The sequence below is a fragment of the Coturnix japonica genome, unplaced genomic scaffold (assembly GCF_054131305.1).
Source record: "Coturnix japonica strain WE unplaced genomic scaffold, WE-NBRP24 Scf059, whole genome shotgun sequence".
NCBI lineage: Eukaryota > Metazoa > Chordata > Aves > Galliformes > Phasianidae > Coturnix > Coturnix japonica.
In genome coordinates, this window is record NW_028188962.1 from 147,817 (window position 1) to 166,293 (window position 18,477).

The following is an 18,477-nucleotide window of genomic DNA, read 5'->3' on the forward strand; positions in this document are numbered from 1 at the left end:
TGGCCATCGCGGCTCGAGTGCGCCGGCACAGACCAGCCTCTCCCGGCGGGCTCCGCTCGGCTCGGACGTTCCGCGGAAGTGGCCAAGTGTCGCTCTCATGGCGGCTCCTCTGTGCTGGCACTGTCTACCCGGCTCCGAGCGTCTCCGGAGGGTGGGGGAAGGGTGGGGGGGGCACGGCGTCGGTGGCTAGGCGTCGCTTCCCATGCGTCTCGACTACGTCGGCACGGTCTACCCGGCTCCGAGCGGGCCGTGGTGCTCGGCGGCGGCTGCTAGAGTTCGCTGCCTATGCGGCTCGACTAGGTCGGCACGGTCTACCCGGCTCCGAGCGAGCCGTGGTGCTCGGCGGCGGATGCTAGAGGTCGCTGCATATGCTGCTCGACTAGGTCGGCACGGTCTACCCGGCTCCGAGCGGGCCGTGGTGCTCGGCGGCGGCTGCTAGAGGTCGCTGCCTATGCGGTTCGACTATGTCGGCACGGTCTACCTGGCTCCGAGCGGGCCGTGGTGCTCGGCGGCGGCTGCTAGAGGTCGCTGCCTATGCGTCTCGACTAGGTCGGCACGGTCTACCCGGCTCCGAGCGGGCCGTGGTGCTCGGCGGCGGCTGCTAGAGGTCGCTGCCTATGCGTTTCGACTATGTCGGCACGGTCTACCTGGCTTTGAGCGGGCCGTGGTGCTCGGCGGCGGCTGCTAGAGGTCGCTGCCTATGCGGCTCGACTAGGTCGGCACGGTCTACCCGGCTCCGAGCGGGCCGTGGTGCTCAGCAGCGGATGCTAGAGGTCGCTGCCTATGCGGCTCGACTAGGTCGGCACGGTCTACCCGGCTCCGAGCGGGCCGTGGTGATCGGCGGCCGTTGCTAGAGGTCTCTGCCTATGCGGCTCGTCTAGGTCGGCACGGTCTACCCGGCTCCGAGCGGGCCGTGGTGCTCGGCGGCGGCTGCTAGAGGTCGCTGCCTATGCGTCTCGACTAGGTCGGCACGGTCTACCCTGCTCCGTGCGTGCGCGAGGGCTCGTCGGCGGTCGCTAGGTGTCGCTGCACGTCTGCCACCCCGTCCGTCAGCGACCTCTAGCTAACGCGGCGGAGCAGGGCAGACCGTGCCGACGTGAGCCGGACGCCGCTCAACGACCCCTGGCCGCGGCCGCATGAGCTTCGGTCCGCTCAGAGCCGGGTAGACCGTGCCGACCAACTCGAGCCGGACGTGCAGCGACCGCTGGCCAGCGCGGAGGCTCGTGTGCGCCGGCACGGTCCAACCGCTCCCGGCGGGTTCCGTTCGGTTCGGACGTTCCTCGGTGGTGTCCGGGATGTCTGAGCCGCGGTGGCTCGAGTGCGCTGGCACTGCACAGCCCCTCCCTGCGGGCTCCGCTCGGCACGGACTTTCCTCGTCGGCGTCCGGCGATCTGAGCCGCGGCGGCTCGAGTGCGCCGGCACAGTCCAACCACTCTCGGCAGGCTCGGCTCGGCTCGGACGTTCCGCGGCGGCGTCCCGCGATCTGAGCCGCGGCGGCTCGAGTGCGCCGGCACGGTCCAACCGCTCCCAGTGGGTTCTGCTCGGCTCAGACACTCCTCGGCGGAGACGGGCGATCTGAGCCGCGGCGGCACGGTCCAGCCTCTCCAGGCGGAGTCAGCTTGGCTCGGACGTTCCGCGGAAGTGGCCAAGTGCCGCTCTTGTGGGGGGGGGGAAGAGTGGGGGGGTGGGGGGGGAGTAAGAGAGGAGGGGGGGGGGGGCACGGCGTCGGCGGCTAGGCGTCGCTGCCCATGCGGCTCGACTAGGTCGGCACGGTTTACCCGGCTCCGAGCGGACCGTGGTGCTCGGCGGCGGCGGCTAGGGGTCGCTGCCCGTGCCTCTTGCGTGTAGCTGCCAGGTCTACCCGCTTTCGGCTAGGCTTTGCCGCCCTGTGAGATGGGGGGGCACTAAAGCTCCGGAGCTTGCTGGGGGGTCGCTGTAGTTTCCGGCGACGTAGAGCGTCGCTTACCCTCGGCGCCGCTGCCGGTAGTCGGCGCCGTTCTTTTCCGAAGCCGTTTTTTCTTACGCCTTCCGTTTTCGTCTGCAGGAGCGAGCGCGTGCTCGTCTCTAGAGGCGGCAACGAGCGGGCGCAGGCGAGCGCGGTTGAGCGCTGGGCTGTGGAGTTTTTCGGTTGCGGCTTCCCGCTGCTCTTTCGCCATCCCTCGCCACGCGGCCTGCCCGCAGTCCGGATTTCCGACTCGAAAGGACCCCGCTCAAGTGCGCCGGCACGGTCCAACCGCTCCCGGCGGGCACCGCTCGGCTCGGACGTTCCTCGGAATCAGCCAAATGTCGCTCCCGTGGCGTCTCCGCAGGCAAAAACGCATAGCCGGCGCCGCAAAGCTCGCGAGCCGCACCGAGCCGGGGAAACCGTGCCGTGGAGCAGCTGTGGGGCTGATGTGGGTGAGATCTATGGGGTAGGAGCTGCTGTGCGGCTGATGTGGGTCAGATCTATGGGCAGGAGCTGATGTAGGGAAGATTTGGGTCTGATCTATGGGTTAGGAACTGCTGTGGTTCAGATCTATGGGGCAGGAGCAGCTGTGGGGCACATGTGGGTCAGATCTATGGGTTAGGTGCTGCTTTGGGGAAAATGTGGGTCAGATCTATGGGGCAGGAGCTGCTGTGGGTCAGATTTGGGTCAGATCTATGGGGCAGGAGCTGCTGTGTGGCAAATGTGGGTCCGATCTATGGGGCAGGAGCTGCTGTGGGTCAGATCTATGGGGCAGGAACAGATGTGGGCCTGATGTTGGTCAGATTTATGGAGCAGGAGCTGCTGTGTTGCAGATGTGGGTCAGATCTATGGTGCAGGAGCTGCTGTGGGGCAGATGTAGGGCTTATCTACGGGGCAGGAGATGCTGTTAGGCTGATGGGTGTTAGATCTATGGGGAGGAGCTGCTGTGGTGCAGATGTGGGTCAGAGCTATGGGGCAGGAGCTGCTGTGTGGCAGATGTGGGTCAGATCTATGGTGTAGGAGCTGCTGTGGGGCTGATGTGGGTCAGATCTATGGGGCAGGTGCTGCTGTGCGACATATGTGGGTCAGATCTATGGGGCAGGATCTGCTGTGGGGCTGATGGGGTTCAGGTCTATGGGGCAGGAGCTACTGTGGGGCTGATGTTGGTCTGATCTATGGGGCAGGAGCTGCTGTGTGACAGATGTGGGTAAGATCTATGGGGCAGGTGCTGCTGTGCGACATATGTGGGTCAGATCTATGGGGCAGGATCTGCTGTGGGGCTGATGTGGGAAAGATCTATGGGGCAGGAGCTGTTGTGGGGCTGATGGGGGTCAGATCTATGGGGCAGGAGCTACTGTGGGGCACATGTGGGTCAGACCTAAGGGGCAGAAGCTGCAGAGGGGATGATGTGGGTCAGATCTATGGGGCAGGAGTTGCTGTGGGGCAGATGAGTGACATATCAATGGTGCAAAATCTGCTGTTGGACTGATGTGGGTCAGATCTATGAGTTTGGAGCTGCTGTGGGGCACATGTGGGTCAGATCTATGGGCCAGGAGCTGCTGTGGGGCAGATATAGGGCATATCTATGGGGCAGGAGCTGCTGTGAGGCTGATGGGTGTTAGATCTATGGGGAGGAGCTGCTGTGGTGCAGATGTGGGTCAGAGCTATGGGGCAGGAGCTGCTGTGGGGCAGAAGTGGGTAAGATCTATGGGGTAGGAGATGGTGTGTGGCAGATGTGGGTCAGATCGATGGTGTAGGAGCTGCTGTGGGGCTGATGTGGGTCAGATCTATGGGGCAGGAGCTGCTGTGGTTAAGATCTATTTGGCAGGATCTGCTGTGGGGCAGATTTGGGTCAGATCTATGGGGCAGGAGCTGCAGTGGAGATGATGTACATCAGATCTATGGGGCAGGAGCTGCTGTGGGGCTGCTGTGGGTTAGATCTATGGGGCAGGAGCTGTTGTGGGTCATATCTATTGGGCAGCAGCTGCTTTACATATGATGTGTGTCAGATCTATGGGGCAGGAGATACTGTGTGGCTGATGTTGGTCTGATCTATGGGGCAGGAGCTGCTGCGGGGCTGATTTGGGACAGATCTATGGGGCAGGAGCTACTGTGGGGCACATGTGGGTCAGACCTATGGGGCAGAAGCTGCAGAGGGGATGATGTAGGTCAGATCTATAGGGCAGGAGTTGCTGTGGGGCTGATGAGGGACATATCTATGGTGCAAAATTTGCTGTTGGACTGATGTGGGTCAGATCTATGAGTTTGGAGCTGCTGTGGGGCACATGTGGGTCAGATCTATGGGCCAGGAGCTGCTGCGGGGCTGATTTGGGTCAGATCTATGGGGCAGGAGCTGCTGTGGGGCTGATGTGGGTCAGATCTATGGGGCAGGAGCTGCTGTGGGTCAGATCTATGGGGCAGGAACAGATGTGGGCCTGATGTTGGTCAGATTTATGGAGCAGGAGCTGCTGTGTTGCAGATGTGGTTCAGATCTATGGTGCAGGAGCTGCTGTGGGGCAGATCTATGGGCATATCTATGGGGCAGGAGCTGCTGTGAGGCTGATGGGTGTTAGATCTATGGGGAGGAGCTGCTGTGGTGCAGATGTGGGTCAGAGCTATGGGGCAGGAGCTGCTGTGGGGCAGAAGTGGTTAAGATCTATGGGGCAGGAGCTGCTGTGGGGCTGATGTGGGTTAGATCTATGGGGCAGGAGCTGTTGTGGGGCTGATGGGGGTCAGATCTATGGGGCAGGATCTGCTGTGGGGCTGATGTGGGAAAGATCTATGGGGCAGGAGATGGTTTGGGGCAGATGTGGGTCAGATCTATAAGGCAGGAGTTGCTGTGGGGCTGATGTGGGTCAGATCTATGGGGCAGGAGCTGCTGTGGGTCATATCTATGGGGCAGGAACAGATGTGGGCCTGATGTTGGTCAGATTTATGGAGCAGGAGCTGCTGTGTTGCAGATGTGGGTCAGATCTATGGTGCAGGAGCTGCTGTGGAGCAGATGTAGGGCTTATCTATGGGGCAGGAGCTGCTGTGAGGCTGATGGGTGTTAGATCTATGGGGAGGAGCTGCTGTGGTGCAGATGTGGGTCAGAGCTATAGGGCAGGAGCTGCTGTGGGGCAGATGTAGGGCTTATCTATGGGGCAGGAGCTGCTGTGGGGCTGATGTGGGTTAGATCTATGGGGCAGGAGCTGTTGTGGGGCTGATGGGGGTCAGATCTATGGGGCAGGAGCTACTGTGGGGCTGATGGGGGTCTGATCTATAAGGCAGGAGCTGGTGTGCGACAGATGTGGGTCAGATCTATGGGGCAGGTGCTGCTGTGCGACATATGTGGGTCAGATCTATGGGGCAGGATCTTCTGTGGGGCTGATGTGGGAAAGATCTATGGGGTAGGAGATGCTTTGGGCAGATGTGGGTCAGATCTATGGGGCAGGAGTTGCTGTGGGGCTGATGTGGGTCAGATCTATGGGGCAGGAGTTGCTGTGGGGCTGATGTGGGTTAGATCTATGGGGCAGGAGCTGTTGTGGGGCTGATGGGGGTCAGATCTATTGGGCAGGAGCTACTGTGGGGCACATGTGGTTCAGACCTATGAGGCAGAAGCTGCAGAGGGGATGATGTAGGTCAGATCTATGGGGCAGGAGTTGCTGTGGGGCAGATGAGGGACATATCTATGGTGCAAAATCTGCTGTTGGACTGATGTGGGTCAGATCTATGAGTTTGTAGCTGCTGTGGGGCACATGTGGTTCAGATCTATGGGCCAGGAGCTGCTGCGGGGCTGATGTGGGTCAGATCTATGGGGCAGGAGCTGCTGTGGGGCTGATGTGGGTCAGATCTATGGGGCAGGAGCTGCTGTGGTTAAGATCTATTTGGCAGGATCTGCTGTGGGGCAGATTTGGGTCAGATCTATGGGGCAGGAGCTGCTGTGTGGCAAATGTGGGTCAGATCTATGGGGCAGGAGCTGCTGTGGGGCAGATGTAGCGCTTATCTATGGTGCAGGAGCTGCTGTGGGGCAGATGTAGGGCATATCTATGGGGCAGGAGCTGCTGTGAGACTGATGGGTGTTAGATATATGGGGAGGAGCTGCTGTGGTGCAGATGTGGGTCAGAGCTATGGGGCAGGAGGTGCTGTGGGGCAGGAGTGGGTCAGATCTATGGGGCAGGAGCTGCTGTGGTTAAGATCTATTGGGCAGGATCTGCTGTGGGGCAGATTTGGGTCAGATCTATGGGGCAGGAGCAGCTGTGTGGCAAATGTGGGTCAGATCTATGGGGCAGGAGCTGCTGTGGGGCAGATGTAGCGCTTATCTATGGTGCAGGAGCTGCTGTGGGGCAGATGTAGGGCATATCTATGGGGCAGGAGCTGCTGTGAGGCTGATGGGTGTTAGATCTATGGGGAGGAGCTGCTGTGGTGTAGATGTGGGTCAGAGCTATGGGGCAGGAGCTGCTGTGCGACAGATGTGGGTCAGATCTATGGGGCAGGTGCTGCTGTGCGACATATGTGGGTCAGATCTATGGGGCAGGATCTGCTGTGGGGCTGAAGTGGGAAAGATCTATGGGAAAGGAGATGCTTTGGGGCAGATGTGGGTCAGATCTATGGGGCAGGAGCTGCTGTGGGGCTGATGTAGGTTAGATCCTTGGGGCTGAAGCTGCTGTGGGTCATATCTATTGGGCAGCAGTTGCTTTACATATGATGTGTGTCAGATCTATGGGGCAGGAGCTGCTGTGGGGCTTATGTGGGTCAGATCTATGGGGCAGGAGCTGTTGTGGGGCTGATGGGGTCAGATCTATGGGCAAGGAGCTACTGTGGGGCTGATGTTGGTCTGATCTATGGGGCAGGAGCTGCTGCGGGGCTGATTTGGGTCAGATCTATGGGGCACGAGCTGCTGTGGGGCTGATGTGGGTTAGATCTATGGGGCAGGAGCTGTTGTGGGGCTGATGGGAGTCAGATCTATGGGGCAGGAGATGCTGTGGGTCAGATCTATGGGGCAGGAGCTGCTGTGGGGCAGATGTGGGTCAGATCTATGGGTCAGCAGCTGCTGTGGGTCTGATGTGGGTCAGATCTATGGGGCAGGAGCTGCTGTGGGTCTGATGGGGTCAGATCTATGGGCAAGGAGCTACTGTGGGGCTGATGTTGGTCTGATCTATGGGGCAGGAGCTGCTGCGGGGCTGATTTGGGTCAGATCTATGGGGCACGAGCTGCTGTGGGGCTGATGTGGGTTAGATCTATGGGGCAGGAGCTGTTGTGGGGCTGATGGGAGTCAGATATATGGGGCAGGAGATGCTGTGGGTCAGATCTATGGGGCAGGAGCTGCTGTGGGGCAGATGTGGGTCAGATCTATGGGTCAGCAGCTGCTGTGGGTCTGATGTGGGTCAGATCTATGGGGCAGGAGCTGCTGTGGGTCTGATGTGGTTCAGATCTATGGGGCAGGAGCTTCTGTGGGTCAGATCTATGGGGCAGGAACAGATGTGGGCCTGATGTTGGTCAGATTTATGGAGCAGGAGCTGCTGTGTTGCAGATGTGGGTCAGATCTATGGTGCAGGAGCTGCTGTGGGGCAGATGAAGGGCATATCTATGGGGCAGAAGCTGCTGTGAGGCTGATGGGTGTTAGATCTATGGGGAGGAGCTGCTGTGGTGCAGATGTGGGTCAGAGCTATGGGGCAGGAGCTGCTGTGGGGCAGAAGTGGGTCAGATCTATGGGGTAGGAGATGGTGTGTGGCAGATGTGGGTAAGATCTATGGTGTAGTAGCTGCTGTGGGGCAGATTTGGGTCAGATCTATGGGGCAGGAGCTGCTGTGTGGCAAATGTGGGTCAGATCTATGGGGCAGGAGCTGCTGTGGGGCAGATGTAGCGCTTATCTATGGGGCAGGAGCTGCTGTGATGCTGATGGGTGTTAGATCTATGGGGAGGAGCTGCTGTGGTGTAGATGTGGGTCAGAGCTATGGGGCAGGAGCTGCTGTGCGACAGATGTGGGTCAGATCTATGGGGCAGGTGCTGCTGTGCGACATATGTGGGTCAGATCTATGGGGCAGGATCTGCTGTGGGGCTGAAGTGGGAAAGATCTATGGGGCAGGAGATGCTTTGGGGCAGATGTGGGTCAGACCTATGGGGCAGGAGCTGCTGTGGGGCTGATGTGGGTTAGATCCTTGGGGCTGAAGCTGCTGTGGGTCATATCTATTGGGCAGCAGCTGCTTTACATATGATGTGTGTCAGATCTATGGGGCAGGAGCTGCTGTGGGTCTGATGTGGGTCAGATCTATGGGGCAGGAGCTGTTGTGGGGCTGATGGGGTCAGATCTATGGGCAAGGAGCTACTGTGGGGCTGATGTTGGTCTGATCTATGGGGCAGGAGCTGCTGCGGGGCTGATTTGGGTCAGATCTATGGGGCACGAGCTGCTGTGGGGCTGATGTGGGTTAGATCTATGGGGCAGGAGCTGTTGTGGGGCTGATGGGAGTCAGATCTATGGGGCAGGAGATGCTGTGGGGAACATGTGGGTCAGATCTATGGGTCAGCAGCTGCTGTGGGTCTGATGTGGGTCAGATCTATGAAGCAGGAGCTGCTGTGGGGCAGATGTGGGTGAGATCTATGGGGCAGGAGCTGCTGTGGGTCAGATCTATGGGTCAGGAACAGATGTGGGCCTGATGTTGGTCAGATTTATGGAGCAGGAGCTGCTGTGTTGCAGATGTGGGTCAGATCTATGGGGAGGAGCTGCTGTGGTGCAGATGTGGGTCAGATCTATGGGGCAGGAGCTGCTGTGTGGCAGATGTGGGTCAGATCTATGGGGCAGGAGCTGCTGTGGTTAAGATCTATTTGGCAGGAGCTGCTGTGGGGCAGATTTGGGTCAGATCTATGGGGCAGGAGCTGCAGTGGAGATGATGTAGGTCAGATCTATGGGGCAGGAGCTGCTGTGGGGCTGATGTGGGTTAGATCTATGGGGCAGGAGCTGTTGTGGATCATATCTATTGGGCAGCAGCTGCTTTACATATGATGTGTGTCAGATCTATGGGGCAGGAGCTGTTGTGGGGCTGATGGGGGTCAGATCTATGGGGCAGGAGCTACTGTGGGGCTGTCGTTGGTCTCATCTATGGGGCAGGAGCTGCTGTGCAACAGATGAGGGTCAGATCTATGGGGCAGGATCTGCTGTGGGGCTGATGTGGGAAAGATCTATGGGGCAGGAGATGCTTTGGGGCAGATGTGGGTCAGATCTATGGGGCAGGAGTTGCTGTGGGGCTGATGTGGGTCAGATCCTTGGGGCTGAAACTGCTGTGGGTCATATCTATTAGGCAGCAGCTGCTTAACATATGATGTGTGTCAGATCTATGGGGCAGGAGCTGCTGTGGGGCTGATGGGGGTCAGATCTATGGGGCAGGAGATGCTGTGGGTCAGATCTATGGGGCAGGAGCTGCTGGGGGGAACATGTGGGTCAGGTCTATGGTACAGGAACTGCTGTGGGTCAGATCTATGGGGCAGGAACAGATGTGGGCCTGATGTTGGTCAGATTTATGGAGCAGGAGCTGCTGTGCTGCAGATGTGGGTCAGATCTATGGTGCAGGAGCTGCTGTGGGGCAGATGTAGGGCTTATCTATGGGGCAGGAGCTGCTGTGAGGCTGATGGGTGTTAGATCGATGGGGAGGAGATGCTGTGGTGTAGACGTGGGTCAGATCTATGGGGCAGGAGCAGCTGTGTGGCAGATGTGGGTCAGATCTATGAAGCAGGAGCTGCTGTGGGGCTGATGTGGGTTAGATCTATGGGGCAGGAGCTGTTGTGGGGCTGATGGGGGTCAGATCTATGGGGCAGGAGCTACTGTGGGGCTGATGTGGGTCAGATCTATGGGGCAGGAGCTGCTGTGGGGCTGATGTGGGTTAGATCTATGGGGCAGGAGCTGCTGTGGGGCTGATGTGGGAAAGATCTATGGGGCAGGAGTTGCTGTGGGGCAGGTGTGGGTCAGATCTGTGGGGCAGGAGCAGCTGTGGGGCTGATGTGGGTCAGATCCTTGGGGCTGAATCTGCTGTGGGTCATATCTATTGCGCTGCAGCTACTTTACATATGATGTGGGTCAGATCTATGTGGCAAGAGCTGCTGTGGGGTTTATGTGGGTCAGATCTATGGGGCAGGAGCTGTTGTGGGGCTGATGGGGTCAGATCTATGGGGCAGGAGCTGCTGTGGGTCTGATGTGGGTTAGATCTATGGGGCAGGAGCTACTGTGGGGCAGATTTATGAGTCTGGAGCTGCTGTGTGGCTGATGTGGGTCAGATCTATTTGGCAGGAGCTGCTGTGGGGCACATGTGGGTCAGACCTATGGTGCAGGAGCTGCTGTGGGTCTGATGTGGGTCAGATCTATGGGGCAGGAGCTGCTGTGGGGCTTATGTGGGTTAGATCTATGGGGCAGGAGCTGTTGTGGGGCTGATAGGGGTCAGATCTATGGGGCAGGAGCTACTGTGGGGCTGATGGGGGTCAGATCTATGGGGCAAGAGCTACTGTGGGGCTGATGTTGGTCTCATCTATGGGGCAGGAGCTGCTGTGCGACAGATGTGGGTCAGATCTATGGGGCAGGTGCTGCTGTGCGACATATGTGGGTCAGATCTATGGGGCAGGATCTGCTGTGGGGCTGATGTGGGAAAGATCTATGGGGCAGGAGATGCTTTGGGGCAGATGTGGGTCAGATCTATGGGGCAGGAGATGCTTTGGGGCAGATGTGGGTCAGATCTATGGGGCAGGAGCTGCTGTGGGGCTGATGTGGGTCAGATCTATGGGGCAGGAGCTGCTGTGGGTCTGATGTGGGTCAGATCTATGGGGCAGGAGCTGCTGTGGGGCTGATGTGGGTTAGATCTAGGGGGCAGGAGCTGTTGTGGGGCTGATGGGGGTCAGATCTATGGGGCAGGAGATGCTGTGGGTCAGATCTATGGGGCAGGAGCTGCTGGGGGGAACATGTGGTCAGGTCTATGGGGCAAGAGCTGCTGTGGGGCAGATGTGGGTCAGATCTATGGGTCAGCAGCTGCTGTGGGTCTGATGTGGGTCAGATCTATGGGGCAGGAGCTGCTGTGGGTCATATCTATGGGGCAGGAACAGATGTGGTCCTGATGTTGGTCAGATTTATGGAGCAGGAGCTGCTGTGTTGCAGATGTGGGTCAGATCTATGGTGCAGGAGCTGCTGTGGGGCAGATGTAGGGCATATCTATGGGGCAGGAGCTGCTGTGAGGCTGATGGGTGTTAGATCTATGGGGAGGAGCTGCTGTGGTGCAGACGTGGGTCAGATCTATGGGGCAGGAGCTGCTGTGTGGCAGATGTGGGTCAGATCTATGAAGCAGGAGCTGGTGTGTGGAAGATGTGTGTCAGATCTATGGGGCAGGAGCTGCTGTGGTTAAGATCTATTTGGCAGGATCTGCTGTGGGGCAGATTTAGGTCAGATCTATGGGGCAGGAGCTGCTGTGTGGCAAATGTGGGTCAGATCTATTTGGCAGGAACAGATGTGGGCCTGATGTTGGTCAGATTTATGGAGCAGGAGCTGCTGTGTTGCAGATGTGGGTCAGATCTATGGGGCAGGAGCTGCTGTGGGGCAGATGTAGGGCATATCTATGGGGCAGGATCTGCTGTGGGGCTGATGTGGGAAAGATCTATGGGGCAGGAGATGCTTTGGGGCAGATGTGTGTCAGATCTATGGGGCAGGAGCTGTTGTGGGGCTGATGGGGGTCAGATCCTTGGGGCTGAAGCTGCTGTGGGTCATATCTATTGGGCAGCAGCTGCTTTACATATGATGTGTGTCAGATCTATGGGGCAGGAGCTGCTGTGGGGCTTATGTGCGTCAGATCTATGGGGCAGGAGCTGTTGTGGGGCTGATGGGGTCAGATCTATAAGCAAGGAGCTACTGTGGGGCTGATGTTGGTCTGATCTATGGGGCAGGAGCTGCTGCGGGGCTGATTTGGGTCAGATCTATGGGGCAGGAGCTGCTGTGGGTCTTATGTGGGTCAGATCTATGGGGCAGGAGCTGCTGTGGGGCTGATGTGGGTCAGATCTATGGGGCAGGAGATGCTGTGGGTCAGATCTATGGGGCAGGAGCTGCTGTGGGGAACATGTGGGTCAGGTCTATGGGGCAGGAGCTGCTGTGGGGCAGATGTGGGTCAGATCTATGGGTCAGCAGATTCTGTGGGTCTGATGTGGTTCAGATCTATGGGGCAGGAGCTGCTGCGGGGCAGATGTGGGTCAGATCTATTGGACAGGAGCTGCTGTGGGTCAGATCTATGGGGCAGGAACAGATGTGGGCCTGATGTTGGTCAGATTTATGGAGCAGGAGCTGCTGTGGGGCTGATGTGGGTCAGATCTATGGGGCAGGAGCTGCTGTGGGGCTGATGTGGGTTAGATCCATGGGGCAGGAGCTGCTGTGGGTCTGATGTGGGAAAGATCTATGGGACAGGAGATGCTTTGGGGCAGATGTGGGTCCGGTCTATGGGGCAGGAGCTGCTGTGGTGCTGATGTGGGTCAGACCCTTGGGGCTGAAGCTGCTGTGGGTCATATCTATTGGGCAGCAGCTGCTTTACATATGATGTGTGTCAGATCTATGGGGCAGGATCTTCTGTGGGGCTTATGTGCGTCAGATCTATGGGGCAGGAGCTGTTGTGGGGCTGATGGGGTCAGATCTATGGGGCAGGAGCTACTGTTGGGCTGATGTTGGTCTGATCTATGGGGCAGGAGCTGCTGCTGGGCTGATTTGGGTCAGATCTATGGGGCAGGAGCTGCAGTGGGGCTGATGGGGGTTAGATCTATGGGGCAGGAGCTGCTGTTGTGGGGCATATGTGGGTCAGATCTATATGGCAGGAGCTGCTGTGGGGCACATGTGGGTCAGACCTATGGGGCAGGAGTTGCTGTGGGGCAGATGAGGGACATATCTATGGTGCAAAATCTGCTGTTGGACTGATGTGGGTCAGATCTATGAGTTTGGAGCTGCTGTGGGGCACATGTGGGTCTGATCTATGGGCCAGGAGCTGCTGTGGGGCTGATTTGGGTCAGATCTATGGGTCAGCAGCTGCTGTGGGTCTGATTTGGGTCAGATCTATGGGGCAGGAGCTGCTGTGGGGCTGATGGGGGTCAGATCTATGGGGCAGGAGATTCTGTGGGTCAGATCTATGGGGCAGGAGCTGCTGTGGGGAACATGTGGGTCAGGTCTATGGGGCAGGAGCTGCTGTGGGGCAGATGTGGGTCAGATCTATGGGTCAGCAGCTGCTGTGGGTCTGATGTGGGTCAGATCTATGGGGCAGGAGCTGCTGTGGGTCAGATCTATGGGACAGGAACAGATGTGGGCCTGATGTTGGTCAGATTTATGGAGCAGGAGCTGCTGTGTTGCAGATGTGGGTCAGATCTATGGGGCAGGAGCTGCTGTGGGGCAGATGTAGGGCATATCTATGGGGCAGGAGCTGCTGTGGGGCTGATGTGGGTCAGATCTATGGGGCAGGAGATGCTGTGGGTCAGATCTATGGGGCAGGAGCTGCTGTGGGGAACATGTGGGTCAGGTCTATGGGGCAGGAGCTGCTGTGGGGCATATGTGGGTCAGATCTATGGGTCAGCAGCTGCTGTGGGTCTGATGTGGGTCAGATCTATGTGGCAGGAGCTGCTGTGGGGCTGATGTGGGTCAGATCTATGGGGCAGGTGCTGCTGTGGGTCAGATCTATGGGGCAGGAACAGATGTGGGCCTGATGTTGGTCAGATTTATGGAGCAGGAGCTGCTGTGTTGCAGATGTGGGTCAGATCTATGGTGCAGGAGCTGCTGTGGGGCAGATGTACGGCATATCTATGGGGCAGGAGCTGCTGTGAGGCTGATGGGTGTTAGATCTATGGGGAGGAGTTGCTGTGGTGTAGATGTGGGTCAGAGCTATGGGGCAGGAGCTGCTGTGTGGCAGATGTGGGTCAGATCTATGGGGCAGGAGCTGCTGTGGGGCTGATGTGGGTTAGATCTATGGGGCAGGAGCTGTTGTGGGGCTGATGGGGGTCAGATCTATGGGGCAGGAGCTACTGTGGGGCTGATGTGGGTCAGATCTATGGGGCAGGAGCTGCTTTGGGGCAGATGTGGGTCAGATCTATGGGGCAGGAGCTGCTGTGGGTCTGATGTGGGAAAGATCTATGGGGCAGGAGATGCTTTGGGGCAGATGTGGGTCAGGTCTATGGGGCAGGAGCTGCTGTGGGGCTGATGTGGGTCAGATCCTTGGGGCTGAAGCTGCAGTGGGTCATATCTATTTGGCAGCAGCTGCTTTACATATGATGTGTGTCAGATCTATGGGGCAGGAGCAGCTGTGGGGCTTATGTGCGTCAGATCTATGGGGCAGGAGCTGTTGTGGGGCTGATGGGGGTCAGATCTATGGGGCAGGAGCTACTGTTGGGCTGATGTTGGTCTGATCTATGGGGCAGGAGCTGCTGCTGGGCTGATTTGGGTCAGATCTATTGGGCAGGAGCTGCTGTGGGGCTGATGTGGGTTAGATCTATGGGGCAGGAGCTGTTGTGGGGCTGATAGGGGTTAGATCTATGGGGCAGGAGCTGCTGTGGGTCAGATTTATGAGTCAGGAGCTGCTGTGTGGCTGATGTGGGTCAGATCTATGGGGCAGGAGCTGCTGTGGGGCATATGTGGGTCAGATCTATATGGCAGGAGCTGCTGTGGGGCACATGTGGGTCAGACCTATGGGGCAGGAGTTGCTGTGGGGCAGATGAGGGACATATCTATGGTGCAAAATCTGCTGTTGGACTGATGTGGGTCAGATCTATGAGTTTGGAGCTGCTGTGGGGCACATGTGGGTCAGATCTATGGGCCAGGATCTGCTGCGGGGCTGATTTGGGTCAGATCTATGGGTCAGCAGCTGCTGTGGGTCTGATTTGGGTCAGATCTATGGGGCAGGAGCTGCTGTGGGGCTGATGGGGGTCAGATCTATGGGGCAGGAGATGCTGTGGGTCAGATCTATGGGGCAGGAGCTGCTGTGGGGAACATGTGGGTCAGGTCTATGGGGCAGGAGCTGCTGTGGGGCATATGTGGGTCAGATCTATGGGTCAGCAGCTGCTGTGGGTCTGATGTGGGTCAGATCTATGTGGCAGGAGCTGCTGTGGGGCTGATGTGGGTCAGATCTATGGGGCAGGTGCTGCTGTGGGTCAGATCTATGGGACAGGAACAGATGTGGGCCTGATGTTGGTCAGATTTATAGAACAGGAGCTGCTGTGTTGCAGATGTGGGTCAGATCTATGGTGCAGGAGCTGCTGTGGGGCAGATGTAGGGCATATCTATGGGGCAGGAGCTGCTGTGAGGCTGATGGGTGTTATATCTATGGGGAGGAGCTGCTGTGGTGCAGATGTGGGTCAGAGCTATGGGGCAGGAGCTGCTGTGGGTCTGATGTGGGTCAGATCTATGGGGCAGGAGCTGCTGCGGGGCAGATGTGGGTCAGATCTATGGGACAGGAGCTGCTGTGGGTCAGATCTATGGGGCAGGAACAGATGTGGGCCTGATGTTGGTCAGATTTATGGAGCAGGAGCTGCTGTGTGGCAAATGTGGGTCAGATCTATGGGGCAGGAGCTGCTGTGGGGCAGATGTAGCGCTTATCTATGGGGCAGGAGCTGCTGTGAGGCTGATGGGTGTTAGATCTATTGGGAGGAGCTGCTGTGGTGTAGATGTGGGTCAGAGCTATGGGGCAGGAGCTGCTGTGCGACAGATGTGGGTCAGATCTATGGGGCAGGTGCTGCTGTGCGACATATGTGGGTCAGATCTATGGGGCAGGATCTGCTGTGGGTCTGAAGTGGGAAAGATCTATGGGGCAGGAGATGCTTTGGGGCAGATGTGTGTCAGATCTATGGGGCAGGAGCTGTTGTGGGGCTGATGGGGGTCAGATCCTTGGGGCTGAAGCTGCTGTGGGTCATATCTATTGGGCAGCAGCTGCTTTACATATGATGTGTGTCAGATCTATGGGGCAGGAGCTGCTGTGGGGCTTATGTGCGTCAGATCTATGGGGCAGGAGCTGTTGTGGGGCTGATGGGGTCAGATCTATAAGCAAGGAGCTACTGTGGGGCTGATGTTGGTCTGATCTATGGGGCAGGAGCTGCTGCGGGGCTGATTTGGGTCAGATCTATGGGGCAGGAGCTGCTGTGGGTCTTATGTGGGTCAGATCTATGGGGCAGGAGCTGCTGTGGGGCTGATGTGGGTCAGATCTATGGGGCAGGAGATGCTGTGGGTCAGATCTATGGGGCAGGAGCTGCTGTGGGGAACATGTGGGTCAGGTCTATGGGGCAGGAGCTGCTGTGGGGCAGATGTGGGTCAGATCTATGGGTCAGCAGATTCTGTGGGTCTGATGTGGTTCAGATCTATGGGGCAGGAGCTGCTGCGGGGCAGATGTGGGTCAGATCTATTGGACAGGAGCTGCTGTGGGTCAGATCTATGGGGCAGGAACAGATGTGGGCCTGATGTTGGTCAGATTTATGGAGCAGGAGCTGCTGTGGGGCTGATGTGGGTCAGATCTATGGGGCAGGAGCTGCTGTGGGGCTGATGTGGGTTAGATCCATGGGGCAGGAGCTGCTGTGGGTCTGATGTGGGAAAGATCTATGGGACAGGAGATGCTTTGGGGCAGATGTGGGTCCGGTCTATGGGGCAGGAGCTGCTGTGGTGCTGATGTGGGTCAGACCCTTGGGGCTGAAGCTGCTGTGGGTCATATCTATTGGGCAGCAGCTGCTTTACATATGATGTGTGTCAGATCTATGGGGCAGGATCTTCTGTGGGGCTTATGTGCGTCAGATCTATGGGGCAGGAGCTGTTGTGGGGCTGATGGGGTCAGATCTATGGGGCAGGAGCTACTGTTGGGCTGATGTTGGTCTGATCTATGGGGCAGGAGCTGCTGCTGGGCTGATTTGGGTCAGATCTATGGGGCAGGAGCTGCAGTGGGGCTGATGGGGGTTAGATCTATGGGGCAGGAGCTGCTGTTGTGGGGCATATGTGGGTCAGATCTATATGGCAGGAGCTGCTGTGGGGCACATGTGGGTCAGACCTATGGGGCAGGAGTTGCTGTGGGGCAGATGAGGGACATATCTATGGTGCAAAATCTGCTGTTGGACTGATGTGGGTCAGATCTATGAGTTTGGAGCTGCTGTGGGGCACATGTGGGTCTGATCTATGGGCCAGGAGCTGCTGTGGGGCTGATTTGGGTCAGATCTATGGGTCAGCAGCTGCTGTGGGTCTGATTTGGGTCAGATCTATGGGGCAGGAGCTGCTGTGGGGCTGATGGGGGTCAGATCTATGGGGCAGGAGATTCTGTGGGTCAGATCTATGGGGCAGGAGCTGCTGTGGGGAACATGTGGGTCAGGTCTATGGGGCAGGAGCTGCTGTGGGGCAGATGTGGGTCAGATCTATGGGTCAGCAGCTGCTGTGGGTCTGATGTGGGTCAGATCTATGGGGCAGGAGCTGCTGTGGGTCAGATCTATGGGACAGGAACAGATGTGGGCCTGATGTTGGTCAGATTTATGGAGCAGGAGCTGCTGTGTTGCAGATGTGGGTCAGATCTATGGGGCAGGAGCTGCTGTGGGGCAGATGTAGGGCATATCTATGGGGCAGGAGCTGCTGTGAGGCTGATGGGTGTTAGATCTATGGGGAGGAACTGCTGTGGTGCAGATGTGGGTCAGAGCTATGGGGCAGGAGCTGCTGTGGGGCAGAAGTGGGTCAGATCTATGGTGTAGGAGATGGTGCGTGGCAGATGTGGGTCAGATCTATGGGGCAGGAGCTGCGGTGGGGTTGATGTGTGTCAGATCTATGGTGCAGGAGCTACTGTGGGGCTGATGGGGGTCAGATCTATGGGGCAGGAGCTACTGTGGGGCTGATGTTGGTCTCATCTATGGGGCAGGAGCTGCTGTGCGACAGATGTGGGTCAGATCTATGGGGCAGGTGCTGCTGTGCGACATATGTGGGTCAGTTCTATGGGGCGGGATCTGCTGTGGGGCTGATGTGGGAAAGATCTATGGGGCAGGAGATGCTTTGGGCAGATGTGGGTCAGATCTATGGGGCAGGAGTTGCTGTGGGGCTGATGTGGGTCAGATCCTTTGGGCTGAAGCTGCTGTGGGTCATATCTATTGGGCAGCAGCTGCTTTACATATGATGTGTGTCAGATCTATGGGGCAGGAGCTGCTGTGGGGCTGATGTGAGTCAGATCTATGGGGCAGGAGCTGTTGTGGGGCTGATGGGGTCAGATCTATGGGGCAGGAGCTACTGTGGGGCTGATGTTGGTCTGATCTATGGGGCAGGAGCTGCTGCGGGGCTGATTTGGGTCAGATCTATGGGGCAGGAGCTGCTGTGGGGCTGATGTGGGTTAGATATAGGGGGTAGAAGCTGCTGTGGGGCTGATGGGGGTAAGATCTATGGGGCAGGAGATGCTGTGTGTCAGATCTATGGGGCAGGAGCTGCTGTGGGGAACATGTGGATCAGGTCTATGGGGCAGGAGCTGCTGTGGGGCAGATGTAGGTCAGATCTATGGGTCAGCAGCTGCTGTGGGTCTGATGTGGGTCAGATTTATGGGGCAGGAGCTGCTGTGGGG